The following is a 15,289-nucleotide window of genomic DNA, read 5'->3' on the forward strand; positions in this document are numbered from 1 at the left end:
GGATTGCCACCCCCCCCACCCCACTGGTTCTCTAGCCACTACCCTACATTGCCTTTTATTAGATGCAATATTATATAATGTCATTTACAGTCATCAACTTTAGGTCACATTCCCAATACAAGTAATCTGCACAGAGCAGGCACTTAATACAAATGTTCTAATTCAAATAGCCCTTACTAAGCACCTACTATGTGGGGGTATTGTACCAAATGCTGGAGCTACGAAGTCAAAAGAAGAAGCCACAAATAAACACGTTATGTTCTCAAGAAGCATCCTTGCCTATATTTTCCAGAACTTGTTTGTGGGATTGTATAGTGTGACATTTAAGACCCGGCTCCTGCCCTCAGGAAGCTTACAGTCTGGAGGAAGGAGAGAAGGGATCAATCTGACTCAGTGAACATTAATTAAGCTCCTACTATGTGCCGGTAGTGGGCTAAAAAACGCAGAATATACAGAAAGAGGCTAGAGATGCTCACTGCCCTCAAGGAGCTTACAATCTAATACAAATAGAGAAACCTGGGATAAATAGCAAAGAAACACGTGGGTTACACATTCCCTAGATTTCCGCCCCTCAATACGTGCGTGGGGAGCCCTAAGATGTCACACAAAAAGACTCGTGGCTACTAAGACCCTCGACTTCTTCCCTCGAATTCGGGGAAGTGGGGGACGCCACGTTGTACCGTCCACGCGGTGGCTGAAGCTTCCCTCCCAGCCCCAGCTCCAGCCCTCCCAACGGTCACTCCAGTCCTTCCCACCTAGTGGGCAGCCACACGCATGCGTCCCCGAGGGGGTGGGGGGGCTGTGTGTGTGCGCGTGTGTGTGTTCGGGGTGGGGGGGTGTCTCACGCGTGGGAGGCGGCGGGGTAGGGTAATGAGGTAGAGGATCACGTGCCGTACGAGAAACGCAAGCCGGCCCGGCACGCGCCCGGGAGGCCCCGCCCCTTGGGCTCCCTTCCCTCCTCCTATTCCTACTCCCTCCTACCCCAGGACCAGGAAGGAGAGTTCCAAATTGGGGCGTGCCCGCTTGCTCTTCGCAAGAAGGGACTGAGGGGGCGGGAGAAGTCGGGCGCGTGCGTATCCTAGCTCAGGGAGGCCGTTGTCGGATGACGCCACTAAGGGGCGGGCCGAGCAGCTCCAGAGAAAAAGAGAAAGAGGTCCGCGTTGAGTGGGAAGCTGGCACTGGGGGAGGAGAAAGGGGCGGGGCCGAGGGCGGGCACGAGGAGGGGAGGAGACGCGCGCACGCGCTCATGACAGCACGGTTGGAAAGGCTCGTCGCCGGCACGTTGCCGGGTGGGCGGGGAAGGGCGTGACGTAGCAAGGTGAAGGGGGCGGAACTGCTAGACCCCCGCCCCCTTCCCCGATGGCCTGCGTGCGGGGAGCGGAGACGGGAGTGGCGGGGGGAGGAGGAGGAGGACGAGGAGGAGGAGGAAGAGGAGGAAGAGGAGGGCAGAAGGAGGAGAAGGAAGAAGGGCAGTAGGGCCCCGGCCGGGTCCCGACGGGCTGATGGCAGCGGCGGAGAGCGAGGGGGGGCGGCCAATGAGGGCGGCCGGAGGGGGCGGGGCGTCGCCGTCTATTTTGTCCCGCGGCCGCTGAGGGGAAGCGTCGTCGTTCATATGCAGGAGGGCTGGCGGCCAGCGCGGCTTCAGCTCCGGGCCTGGGCTGCGGTGGCGGCGGCGGCGGCGGGATCCTCGGCGGCGGAGGCGAGCGCGGGCCGCCCGCACCCCCGCACCCTGCGCAGTAGCCGCCGCTTCCAGGCCCCCGACGGCCACGGCCGCCCCCGGCTCCCCTCAGCCCGCGGCGGCTGCCCCTGCCCCCGGGGCTCACCTCCCGTGCTCCGCCTCCCCAGGGCGCGAGCCCGGTTCCAGCGCCGAGGACCCGGCTGCCGCTGCTCCTGCCGCCAGCGGCCGTGCCCGAGCCACAGGTATCCGCTGCAGAGCGCCCCGCATCCGCCGTCCCGCGAGCCGCGCGTGGCAGCCTCTCCCGGTCCTGGGCACCGGAGGGCTCGGTTTCCATTTAAAACAACAAATTAAGTTTCATTTCTTCGTGCACTTTCTCTCTGTCTTCCTCTCTTCTTCCTCTTTCTCTCTCTTTCTTTCTCTTCCCCTCTCTCTCCCTCTTTAGCCCCCCTCCCCCGCTCTCGTGTCGGTCCCTGGTCGGCTTAGCTAAGTCTTACTCCGGGGCTGGTGGAGAGGAGAGGCTTTGGAGAGATGCCGATCCCTCTCTTCTCCGATGGAGAAACTGAGGCTCTCCCAGAAGGGCTGCCCTTCCCCAAGGGTGGGCAAGGGTTCCCTGGGACCCCGGACTCGAGTGCTCCGGGAGAGTCCCGAGGGACGTGGGTGGGGGGTGTTCGCTTTAAGGGAAAAGGAAAGCTTGCGCAGAGCCGAGTTGGGCTGGTGGTTGCCGGGAGCCGCAACCTGGAGGCAGCAGGAGCCTCTCGGAGCGGTGCTTGCCCAGCTCCCAGGCTGTGGATGGGCAGCGGTGATCTGTCCGCGGCTCGGTCCTTTGCCTTGCACCTCGAGTGACACCGTCTAAAAAATGAACAAAATAGGTTTCCTCGAATTAGTTTAAGACAGTTGTGGGAATTTTGTTCCTCGATTTTTTTTTTTTTGCAATATTTTCTTTTGGGCTCTTCTTGGCAGCTCTTTCAGGAAAGAGGGCAAAGTGGTTGAACAACTCGAAACCCTTTACTAATCATTGATAAGCAACCTCATGGAAAGAAACGTCTGGACCATTCCGTATTTGGCCTTGAAAGAAGAAAAAAATTTTTTTAACCATTCCAACGAGAAAATGTGATCAGAATGCAATGCTTTTTAGCATGTAATAGGTGCTTAATAAAAAGTATTAAAATGAATGTGGTTTTTTTTTTATTGTTGGCCGGATAAACATTTTAGCCACTTTAACTTCTAGGAAGAGAGAGGAAATTTTGATTTCAGTATTTGGGCTGAAACTGGGGTAATGAGCAGATCTATCCTTCTAATGGAAGATGGTTCAAAATAGATCTTTGTAGTAGTAATAACGGTACTTAGGGGTGACAACAGAGATGGAACTAGCATTCTGAATGAGTCAGAGGAGATTGGAGATTAGGGATTTTTAATGTGCACATGAAGACGTAGGCCTCAGGATGAGTTGAACCAGCTGCTTGAATCTCTTTGCCGGTTCACTACACCTACTTTAAAGTTAGCCACTAAGAGCTGTTAATTCCAGTCATTGCTGTTGCATTGCTTTAAGTATACATGGGTGGAAATTTTGTTTGAAAGGGTTTTAAATCATCATGTAACAGTGAATTGAGTAGGTAATGCAGTATTTTTGATGTAGAACTCCATAATAATAAGACTCTTTGCTTTAAATAGTTCTTAAGTGAACAGATAGTTGGAAGTTTGCCCTTTTGGTAGGCAGGGAAGATCAGGTTAAATTCTAAGAACTTATTTACTTTCTAGAAAGAAAATAATTTGAGTCCTTGCATTGGATTTCACTTTCTTGTTTTCTATCACTTCTGACTTTTTTGTTTAATTAAATTATTGAAATCTAAGGATAATATCTGGTTTGATAAATTTACCATTGAACTTTAAAGCATGCATAATTTAATATTGTATTAATAATAATAATAATACATAATTAAAGCATAACTTTAAAACATACATGATTTCAGGCTTAAAATAGGGTACCTGTTTGTGTTCTTAGAGCTGAATTCACAATGACTTAAAATACTTTATAGAAACATGGACTTCTGCTTGGCTTGCCTTAATGTTCAGTGGGTTGACTATATTTAAAACTCTTACTTTGGCTTTTTTCTAAATATACTTCAGGTATGGGGACCTATGCTAATAGAATTAACAAACATTTACTCTAGTTCTTCAGTTTACATGGTAACATAGTGTAAATTGAATAGTTCATTCAGCACCTAACCAAAGTACTTAACAAATGGAAGTATCTCAAAGTTATAAGGGTAAAAGAGTGTGGCTTTGGTCTATGCTTGATGGTGTTGCATTTTGCCCAGAACTTCAGATGTGAATCCATATGTTTTAGCAGTTGTTTATATTAAATTTGGGGTACTTAACATGGGATTGCTAGAAAATAATTCATTCTTTTGGGAGATTAATATACCTTATTTCATATCTTTTTCTTTTTCATAGGAATTCCCTTGGAGTCTGGCAGCCATTGTTTTTCCCCAAGCATTCCTTTGTGCTAACAGCAATAACGGTGGCATATCTGCCACCTCCTGTGGTTTGATAGATTATTCCCTTTATAAACACGTGTACTTAAAACTTTCCTCTCCTGATCTTTGTTCCTGCAGTAAATTTTATGATGCTTCTTTGAAAGCTGATGTTAATTTTTTAGAAATTGCTATCTCTTTCAGTGGCATTTAAAATAATTTACTAGACAGTTTCTATTTCTCCCATTTTTAGAGGGTGTGCTGGGACCTGCTTCTGTTTTTTATAGTTAGACTCTCATGTACATCTGTTTTAGTCTAAGTTACACATTTTTCAGTATAACCTTTAGGTGCTAAATTTTCACTTATGCATTCATAAAAGATTTGCCAAATTACACCTCAAAAGGCAAATGAGAAATAATTTAGACAGATTGTCTTGGCTCTTTATTTCCTGCAATAATGCAATTTCCTCAAATGCAGTTTTTACAAGAATTCTTTTTTTAATTGTCACATTCTGTAGAAACTTTTTTTTAGTGTCTTTAATGTCTAGTGTATGATTTTCGAAAGGTAACAGGAAATTTCAGGTAACAGAAATAAGTATTCTCCAATTTGATTTCTTGAGGGGATAAATGTAAGACTATTCTTGGTACCCCTTTTAAAAATATTGTTTTTTCCTTCCATAAAATATTGCTCTCCCATGCTTCAGTTTTATTTTTTTTCATAACCTCTGAGATACTAGATGTAATTAGCTTATTTTTTTTAATGATTTTATGGAAACTGAACTAAAGGCTAGATGTCCTTGGGAAGTAAATAGTAACTAGTTTTTTTAAAAAACTAAGCCAAGAAGAGTAAAACAATTTCCTTACTGTCTATTCCAAGGGGCTCTTCCCTAAAGATTTTAAGGGAAATGACTTTAAATGAAGAAGGTCCTAAAAGTGGGAGAAATCAGGAGCCAGGTAAGAGTATAATTTTATGATCCTGGTTAACACTTTAACCAAGTTCAGTGACAAGAGGAAAGGTTTTCAGAGGATCAAGTACTTACTACCTGCCAAGCATTTAGCTGAAACTTTTGACATGGCCTGTAGCCAAACATAATACCTCTGTTAGGAAGGGAAGAAATTATAAGAGTGAGTTCTGACTGTGCAAAAGTTAAAAGTACAGGTATTGCTGTTTTCTCTGTTACTATATTGGTAGATTTGTCAGAAACTTGATATCATTAGAGTTGAGTCTTTTTGTCATGATTTCTGGTTCCATCAGTCAAGTTCCTTTTTATTACACATATACAGAGGTGAAAATATAATCCAGAAAGTTTTATGGAGCATTTTTTCTCTTTTCCTGTTGCTATGTGCATTTTTCTCATTTCTTGAAAACTATTTTTCCCCCAGTCTGTATTTGTACCTGTTACGTCTGTTCCATGACCTTTTTGAAACCCAGATTACAGTTCTAAAACACTACAGATTGTCGGAAAAGGCCAGTTTTTTACAGGGCAGCTAGGTGGCGCAGTGGATAGAACAGAGGGCCTGACCTGAAGTTAGGAAAACCTGAGTTCAAATGTGGCCTCAGACGCATAATACCTATGTGACTCTAGGCAAAGTCACTTAACTTTGTTTGCCTCAGTTTCCTCATTAGTCAATATGAGCTGAAGAAGGAAATGGCAAATCACTCCACTATCTTTACCAAGAAAACCCCAAATGGGGTCATGAAAAGTCAGCTGCAACTGAACAACAGTGTTTTAAAAATTCATTTGTCTTGAGGTTTAGCTATCTTGTATACTTTATCAACACTATTGCCAATTTTATCTGAGTGTCTTCCTATAATCATTGGTATAAACACACAAGCATACCATAGTAAAAATGAATGTGAGGTCTCTGAAATAGAACCTGTATTGAAATTGACCATGTGGTGAAAGGCTCCATACATAAGAACTATCAGCATATTCAAGGACTTTAGAGTTGAGGGCTCTAAATTAATTTTAGATATTAGGGAAACCAGCATTTCCTGAAAGCTTTTATTTTTCTAGTTGTGATATTATTTCCCTGAAGCTTTTACCAGTTAACAATTAGATTGTCAGTATATTTGAACATTTGTGGCATTAAGGAAATAGTGCTACTTGGGCCACCAGGAATCTGGGTGTACAGGCTGGATCACAGGCTTGTGGAGGACCCATGTTCAATCAGGTCTCTGCTGCTTATTGGATAACCTTGGGCAAGTTATCGTAAGCTGCTTCTTGGCTCCCCATTTTCTTGATCTATAAAATATGGGAGTTAGATCAGATGATTTCTTTAGTTTACTTGCAACTCTTGAAAACCCACGAGAGACAGAACGGAATTTTATAGATTCATAGCTAGAAGGATATCAGAGATCATCTATTCTATTTTAGCCTTTTTTTTCTTATTTAAAGGCCATGACATTTTTTTCTAACAAAGCTGATTATGTTTAAAGATTTTGTTCAAGTGCCTTTTGAGAAAAATTATAAGAAAATGTTGAGGGAATTTTGTGATTTTTGAATTCATTGAATTCATTAGACAGTTCCCAAATCAATAGTTATCTGGCTGAACTTAAAGTAAAAATTTTGAACTTTTTTAAGATGGTAGAATTTAGAGTGAGTGTTTATTTTCCCTTTAAGCCATACTATTTTCAGTTTGATTTGACATTAAGCATCTACAACATGCGAAGCATTATATTGGCATTGGCAATACGTAGACAAAGATGAAACGGCCCCTGCCCTCAAGTTGCTTAAGCACACACACAAAATGTTAGCAGATAGGGCATCAGCAGAAGTCTTGGAGGCCCTGGGCTTTGCCTAGGAAATAGCTAGGGTTTGCAGCAGGGGCAGGTGAGCAGGAGATGTAATATTGTAGCCTGAGCTAGTGTGGACCAGTTTGTTTGGAAGAGAGAATGCTTGTTGAATGGGAATAGGAATGGGACCTGTGATGTCATTGGTATAGGGACCTCTTAGGGGAAGAAACCTCTTCTAATAATGTGGCTTTGCTATTTACAGTCTCTGAGAGGTGCTTGAGTGACTTGCCCAGAGTCATACAGCATGTGTCAGAGGCAGGACTGAACATAGGTCTTCCCTGCTTTTGAGGCCAGCTCACCATCTATTCATCCTGTCTAGAAACAAAGTGATATGAAATACAGTTGGAATTGTCCTGAGTGTATCGTTATAAAGTGGTGATGGTGTCAGATTTAGTTAGTCTTGGACTACTCTGCAGAGTGCAAGGTGGATCTAAGATGGTGATCCAGAGGAAATAGTAAATGGTCTGTGTTCTCTGTTATCATCCATCTTTGACCTCCCTGGCTTGTAGACCCAGTGGTGGCATCACAGAGTCAAGGGGTGTAACACTTCAATAATTTCTCTAAAATGATTTTCCATAATGGTTGAACTAATTTGTAGCTTCCCGAACAGTATCTTAATGTGTCTGGCTTCTGTAGTACCTCCAAGGTGAGAATAGAAAGCCTTTTATCTCTGGGGCCACTTTAAGTGGGACCTGAAGCCTGGGTGTTTTAATCTGTGTTTTATTGATTTGTTACTTTCACTTTTAAAAACTACTCATATCCTTTGCCATTCTTGGGGAATGGTTATTAGTTTTATGTATTTTGCAATTCCCCTTAACTCTTGGGTATCAGACTTTTATCACAAATGTTTGATCCAAAGATATTTTTGTTCCCTACTCAAGAGCTTGTCTTATTCTGGTTGCTCCTTATTGTAGTTGAATTTGTTGAAAAACCTTTGGTTTTTCTATTATCAAAATTGCCTGTTTTGTCTTGTGACTGCTGCTGTTCCATGTTTGGTTATGATTCTTCCTCTAAATATAGTTGTGAAAGATAGCTTTTTTTTTTTTAATGAGGCCCTTTATGTTTAAGTTGCTCACCCACTGTGATAAATAGTTTAAGATGCTTGTCTGAAGCTGCTTTTTGCCTGACTGCTTTCTAGTTCCTGGGCAGTTCTTCCTAATTTGAAGTTCTTTGCTCAGGAGCTTGTGTTGTGGGGTTTATTGACTACTGGGCTACTCCTGTGTCTGACTGCTCATTGCTTTCTTTTCTGTTGTTCTAATCTAGTACTTTACAGTTTTTTACCTGGTACCAGATAGTCTTGATAACTACTTTATGTGGTATGAAATCTGGTAACGCTAAACTCTGCATATGCTACGTATTCAAGGTGCATTTTTTGTGGGGAGCAAAAAAAGAACAGGAAGCAGAATGTGTACCCATTAGAAGGAAGGAAGCCAGCATTTATTAAGTGGCTACTGTGTGCTAGATAATGTGCTAAGTGCTTTGCAAATAGTCTGCCTTTTGATCCTCACAACAGCCTGGCAGCTAAGTGCTGTTATTATCCCCATTTTATAGATGAGGAAACTGAGACAGAGGTTAAGTGACTTTCCCAGGAACAGAGACCTTGGCAGTGTGGAGGCAGATTTAAACTCGGATGTTCCTGAATCCAGGGCCATCAACTTACCTTCTACGCCCCCTAGCGCCTCTGGCTGCCATTGGGGGTGGAATGGCCGAACAAATTGTGTTATATTGTAATATTATAACTAATGTGAGGATTTCGGAGAAACCTGGGAAGACTTGTATGGACTTAGTGGAGAAGAAAGCAGAGCCAGAACAATATAGAGCATGTCTATGATGTAAATGAAAGCTACATTAGAAAGATCTGAACTAGGATTAAATGCCCTCCTCTTGATTCCAGAGGAGAGAGCATGAAATACTTCCCTCCTTTTGGTAGTAATGGCACACTGAATGCAATGACCATCTTCGTTGACTTGGCTTTGCTGTCTTCATTACAAGGGACTGTGTCGGGGTCTGGTGGGGGCAGGCATATTGGGAAGTAACTGTGTTATAAGAGACAAGTGCCAGGATTTAAATTATAATCTAGTGGAGCGATAGTAGAGCACTGGGTCTGATTTTTGCAGAAGAACCTTGGGCAAGTCACTTTATGTCCTTGGGTCACCTTTTGGTCATCTGCAGAATATGGTTACTGTTTGAAGTGCCTCTCAGAATCATCATGAGTGACGGGATTTGGGAAACCTGAAGGCTCTGTAGGAGGAAGGATTTGTCGCCGCTGCTACCAAGTAATATTTACTGAGCCCCAGCTGGCTTTACAGTAGAGATGCACACTCCTATATAACCTTCTCTTTGGAGTAGCCTTCCCTCCATTCCTAGTGTAGAATTAATTTTTCCCCCTGAAGATTTCAGTAGGTTTTAGAAGTACTTTTAACATGCTTAGTTTTACTTTTTAATGGAAAAAAGATTAAACACAGTAAGGTGAAAAAGATAAACAACAGTTTGGGGTATCTTTGTTCCTTCGGAATCCTGTCCTTAGTTTTTAATTTAATATTGAAGGGTGGTTTGTAGATGCAAAGACTCTCCTAACTTCGTAGCTTCCTTAACTTATTTAACAATGTTCATCAGGTACCTACTATGCTCAAGGCCAGGCTGGTTCTTACTCTTGTGTTTGATTTTTAAGTTAAAATTTTGTGTTGGAACTTGTATTCCAATTCTTGTTTTCTCTCAGCAGTGATTATAGCAGCTGCTACTACAAAGTCTAGAGCAGCATTTATTTCCCAAATGAATTTGGCCTGCAACAGTTTTAAGTTTGAAAAATAATAATGGAACCCGTAAATGTTTTTCTAGGGGAAAAGGGCAGTCGGAGACTTTGAAACAAAATGAAGGAAATTCAGCTGATTTGCATTTTGCTGCATTCTGTATGCTAGCATCATGATGGCTTTGCTCTGCTTTATGAATTGTCCTCTTGAAGGGGTAGTAATTCTGAAGTCTTAGAGATGGGGCCCATTTTAATCGGCCTCTCTGCACTGCTTTCATACTTAACTTTATTGCTAGCTGATGATGGGTCCCTGCCCATCTGCCTCTTAGGGCGATTTCATTTACTTCCATATGTGGGTTACTTGTCCTCAGCAAGGCCACAGGTGATGCTATCTTGGTAGAGTATGAATAATCTCCCTTATTTTTGTGGTACCCTGAGATTTACAAAATGTTGGTAGTGCAGATGTTGCCTTCACTTATGGATGGACAAGCAGGCTTAGAGGCAGTTCAGAGGCTTGCCCAGGGCCATAGCAAAAAGGCCCTGAAAGTTTCAGTTTTTCTTGTTTCAGTCAGTTAACATTTATTACTGTATGCCTACTATGTGCTAGAGGCTACGGCTACAAAGACAAAAAAATAGAATGGTCCCCACTCTCGAGGAGCCATCGATCTATGTTAATAAGGTTTATTTTAATTATTTTACTCTTTTTCCTAATTATTCTAGATCTTCATTTCATTGACCATATAATATCACCTAATAATACTTGTGACACTTGTATAGATATCCTTGGACAGAAAAAGATAAAATAAAAAGTTCTGAAGTTTGCCAACAGCCAGGTAATGGTGGCCTATTTGGGTGTCTAAGAAGTGGATGATAGGAGAGATAGGAGAGCAGTAATCAGTAAATGGTTCCCATCTTTTTCCAGATCCATGCTTTCAGGAAAACAAAATGAATTCCTACTGTGTCAAAGGTTATTCATTAGCTTTGTGAAGGAGAGGAGACGTGGCCTCAAGGAACTTCCAATCTAGTTGAAAAGTTAAATAGCAGTTTGACTACTTTAGAAATGTTTGCCCAATACATTCAGGTACCTGCTGTTAGTTGAGGTTTGTCCAAAACGAGGAAAGTTGGATACTTTAAACAAGTAACTGCCATAGTAGATAAAAGAAGGCAGCACATCTCCTCCTCATGCTGTAACCCTAGGGGTTACTCTTCCTTAAGTTGGATTTTTGACTTAACTATTGAGGTTGGGTTTCAAATTCTATTTCAGAAGGTAAGTTAGTGAGTTATTGAGAATTTGATCAATATGCTAACCAGTTAATTTTTAAAAATTCAATTTTACTTTGTTTTCAGGTTCATATTTTCTCTCTCCCTTAAACCCCACCTCCTACCCTCATTGAGAGAAGAAGAAAAATAAAACCCATTGCAAACTTGTATACAGGGTGTTCCTAAAATCTGGACGCAGGAAATGTGGAGTTATTGCAGCGAGTTCATGTGAATTTCGCAAAGCGCATGAACCTTTGTATCACAAATGATGGAAATCATATTGAAGATGTTATTTGTTAATATTCCAATGAAATAAAATGTTGAAAATTTCATTCATTTCATTTCTTGAAAATATGCGTTTTTGCCTATGTGTCCAGACTTTAGGAGCACTCCATAGTTGAAAAAACCCTTTCTCCCATTGGCCAAGTTTAAGTTTGCTCTCCTGAGTTTATCACCTTTTTCTATAGAGGTGGGTACCTTGTTTCAACATGAATCCTCTGGAATTGTGGTTGGTCTTTGTGTTGATCAGAGTTCTCAATTCTTTTAAAAGTTGTTTGTCTTTACAATATTGTTGTTATTGTATAAATTGTTGTGGTTCTGGTCACTTCATTCAGCATCAGTTCATGCAAGTCTTCCAGGTTGTTCAGAAACCACTCTCTTCATCATTTCTTTCAGTACAATGATACCCCATCACATTCGTATACTATAACTTGTTCAGCCATCCCCTAGTTCATGGCCATCCCTTCGGTTTCCATGCTCTTATAAATATTTTTGTATATATGTTGATTTGCTCTTTTTTAATGGGTGTGGTACTACTGGGTCAAAGGGTATGCACAATTTCATAGCTCTTTGGGCATAGTTCCAAATTCCTTTCCAGAATAGCTTGACCATTTCCCGGTTCTACCAGCATTGCATTAATGTAAGTGTTTTGCCACACCCTCTCTAGCAGCTGTCATTTTGGGGTTTTGAGGGGTCAGTTTTGCCAACCTGGTGGGTATGAGGTGGAACCTCAGAGTTGTTTTAATTTGTATTTCCCTAATAGTGATTCAAAGAATTGTTAATATGACTATTGAGAGCTTTGATTTCTTCCTCTTAAAATTGCCTCTTCATATCCTTTGACCATTTATTAATTGAGGAATTGGCCAATTATTTTAATAAGATTTCCTTTCTGTATAATTTAAAACTTATTAGTATATAGAATTTGAAAAGACTGCTTTTTAAGGCAAGACTCATGACTGTTCAAAATTAGTTAAAAGGTTCAGATGTTAGTATTTCATCCAGTGTTAGCTGGAGCACTAGATTCAGGGTCAGGAGCCTTAACTTCAGGTCTGGTCTCTCCCACTTACCCCCCTCAGAGCCACAGTTTTCTCATCTATAAAATGGGGATAAGGCCCTGCCTTGTAGGGGTGTTGGGGGTATCAAGTGAGAGGTGACAGTGAATATGAGCTTTGCCAGGCTTAGATCACTATGGAAATATGAATGGCTGTTTTTGGTGTTCTGTTCCTGCCAAAGCATGGATTGCAGAGAAAAAAGGGTTTTAAAATGTACAGCCCACTTCTATCAGTTTGGGTTCTTAAACTTTTTAATGGATTCTTCAAAAGTTATAGAAGAACCAATTAAAATATGAATCATGTGATGCTTTTCATATTTTTATCCACTGAGCTTTTTTTTCTTCCAGTAAAAAAATGGCCTTGGCCCTTCTGAGGGGGAAAAAGTGTTATAACGTTAATCTTTTCATATAAGTTTTTTAAAATGTCATGTAAAGAAGGGAGGGAAGAGATAGAATGTACTATATTACAACAGTCCTATTCAGCAACATACTAGGTGTTTCCCCTGTATGAAATATTGTTAGGCCTCATAGTCACTGAAGTGTGGAGAGGCCAAGCGTGAGGCTGGTTAATCTTGACAAGCAACCACATAGAATTTTTAGAAAACAAAAGTGCTGGGGAAGATACAGAGTTGAGACAAAGTCTCTGCCTTTATGGAATTTACTTGTTTGCTAGTAATAACATTATAATCTGCATTTAAAATGTTAACAGTATGTATATTCAGTATTTGTATTTAGCTTGTCAATATTAATTGTTTAGTCTACAGGTAAAGCTGAAGGGAAGTGAATAAAGCAGCTTTACAAATAGGCACCTGACCACATACTTGTGCAAATAGAGCAAGAGACTTTAAAAGTAGTTCACCAAATATTATATGTGACTGTTTCTATTTGGTGGAGAGTGTATAAAGTCGTCAGAACATAGATTTTTCATTTGGAAAGGACCTTAAAGGTCACCTAGTCCATCTCCATTATTTTATAGATGAGAAAAACAGGCCCAGAAAGGCCAAGTGACTTGTTAATGGTCACACAGGTAAGAAAGCCAGGAGCTCCTGTTCCACATCTAGTGTTCTTGCCAGTGCATTGGAGAGAAGGAGGGGTGCTCATGTAGCAGTTTGCCCTCTTGTCAGGGGAAGGTTTAAAAACATTTGTAGAGCCAACTCTTATATTTAAACTTAAACGCTCCCTGTTTTGAAGTACAACATGCTGTGGGTCGGAGACATCTTAGGAATGTCTGAAGTTATGAAATGGGGTAGTTATGTTGAACAAACTTTTTTTAGGGGGCTGAAATAGAAACTTTATTTAAGATACCATCTCTGCCCTTAGGGAGCATACTATCTACACTACGGTATTCTCTGCTAGATTTTTCTAAGTAAGATATTTTCTAATGCATTTTAAATTTCTCTGTTTATGAAAACTGGATTTATGTACATCCCTTCAGTTAATTGTATAAAATGAGTCAAAATGTCTAGTTCAGATTAATTGATTTAAGTTCTTGATAAATCTACCTTTTGAGTCTTCACTCCTCACAAACGCTCATCGTCAGCCAGTACTGGATGACTTACTATCCTTTACTCTTTGCTATTTGTCCGTTTTGCTACTTCCTTCTCTTGGAATGACTTGCCTTTTTTCTCATCCTGACTCTTCTGTCCCATCTCCCCATCTCTATCCCATCTTTCAAGGCCTAGCGCGAATGCTATACAAGTTTCTACTTTTACCAATGTGTGCTTCTTTGACTCTTCCTGTGATTTCCCTTATCTCATCTTGTAGAGACTTTATACTTTTATTCTAATTTGCAGGAGACAACTTTCCTAGTGGAGAGACTTGCCTTGGGGTCAAGAGGAACCTGGGTTCAGAGTGGAAAGGATAGTGTAGTTAAGATCATAGATTCTCAGTTGGAAGTGTCTTTAGACTGTGAGATCCTAGGTAAGTCACTTATTCTGTGAATGCCCTAGGCAACTTAAAAATTGCACATCATTTTCTAGTTTTCTTTGCTAGAAGGAGCTTCCTTTTTAGAAATTGAAATCAGAAGTCCAGATGCCCCTTCTCCCTCCTTCCCTATTCCCCAATTGATTTTTTTTTTTTTAAATTTATTTTTAGTTTACCACACACGGTTCTACATAGTTTTGAGTTCCAGTTTTTCTCCCCTCCCTCCCCCCTCCCTCCCCAAGACGGCATGAAGTCTCATATAACTGTCATGTATAACTTCGCATTGAATTAATTTATGCTCTAGTCAAGTCGTGGAGAAGAATTTTGACCAATGGAATGAATCATGAGAAAGAAGAAACAGAACCAAAAAAAAAAAACAAAAAAAAAAAACCCAAAACCAAAAACAAAAGAGAAGCAGAAAAGGCGAGCATGTAGTAGTGTGCCTCAGTCTGTATTCAAACTTCGCAGTTCTTTCTCTGAATGAAGATAGCATTCTCCATCGTGAGTCCCCTGGAGTTGTCCTTGCCCCTTTAGGTTGCTGAGAGAAGCGCAGTATGTCAGGGTTGGTCCTCACAGAATCCACATATCTGTGGCTGTGCACAACGTTCTCCTGGCTCTGCTCCGCTCACTCAGCATTATGTCGTGTAGGTTTTTCCAGGTTGTTATGAAGTCTGCATCGTCCCCATTTCTTATGGCACAATAGTATTCCATCACCTTCATATACCACAGCTTGTTCAGCCATTCCCCAATTGATGGGCATCCCTTTGCTTTCCAATTCTTGGCTACCACAAAGAGAGCTGCTATAAATATTCTTGTACATATGGGTCCTTTTCCCGCTTGCGTGATTTCTTTGGGATACAACCCTAGAAGTGGTATTGCTGGGTCAAAGGGTATGAACATTTCTATAGCCCTTTGGGCATAGTTCCAAACCGCCCTCCAAAATGGCTGGATCAGCTCGCAACTCCACCAGCAATGCAACAATGTTCCAATTTCCCCACATCCTTTCCAGCATTTATCATTCTCCTGATTTGTTATTTTGGAAAAACAAGAGGTCTAGAGTATCTAGGATATTAATGAAA

General features: G+C 41.5%; 1 protein-coding gene across 2 annotated transcripts in view; it reads left to right on the forward strand.

Moving 5' to 3' along the window:
* Positions 1 to 1,730: 1,730 nt before the first annotated feature.
* FAM53A (family with sequence similarity 53 member A) overlaps positions 1,731 to 15,289 on the forward strand; it is a 117,892-nt gene continuing 104,333 nt past the window's right edge. For both annotated transcript variants that reach the window (XM_036765374.1, XM_036765378.1), the window contains exon 1: positions 1,731 to 1,920. The gene's annotated coding sequence lies outside the window, so the exon portion shown is untranslated. The remainder of the gene's footprint in view (positions 1,921 to 15,289) is intronic.

This window comes from Trichosurus vulpecula, chromosome 6 (genome assembly GCF_011100635.1).
Source record: "Trichosurus vulpecula isolate mTriVul1 chromosome 6, mTriVul1.pri, whole genome shotgun sequence".
NCBI classification, from domain to species: Eukaryota; Metazoa; Chordata; class Mammalia; order Diprotodontia; family Phalangeridae; genus Trichosurus; species Trichosurus vulpecula.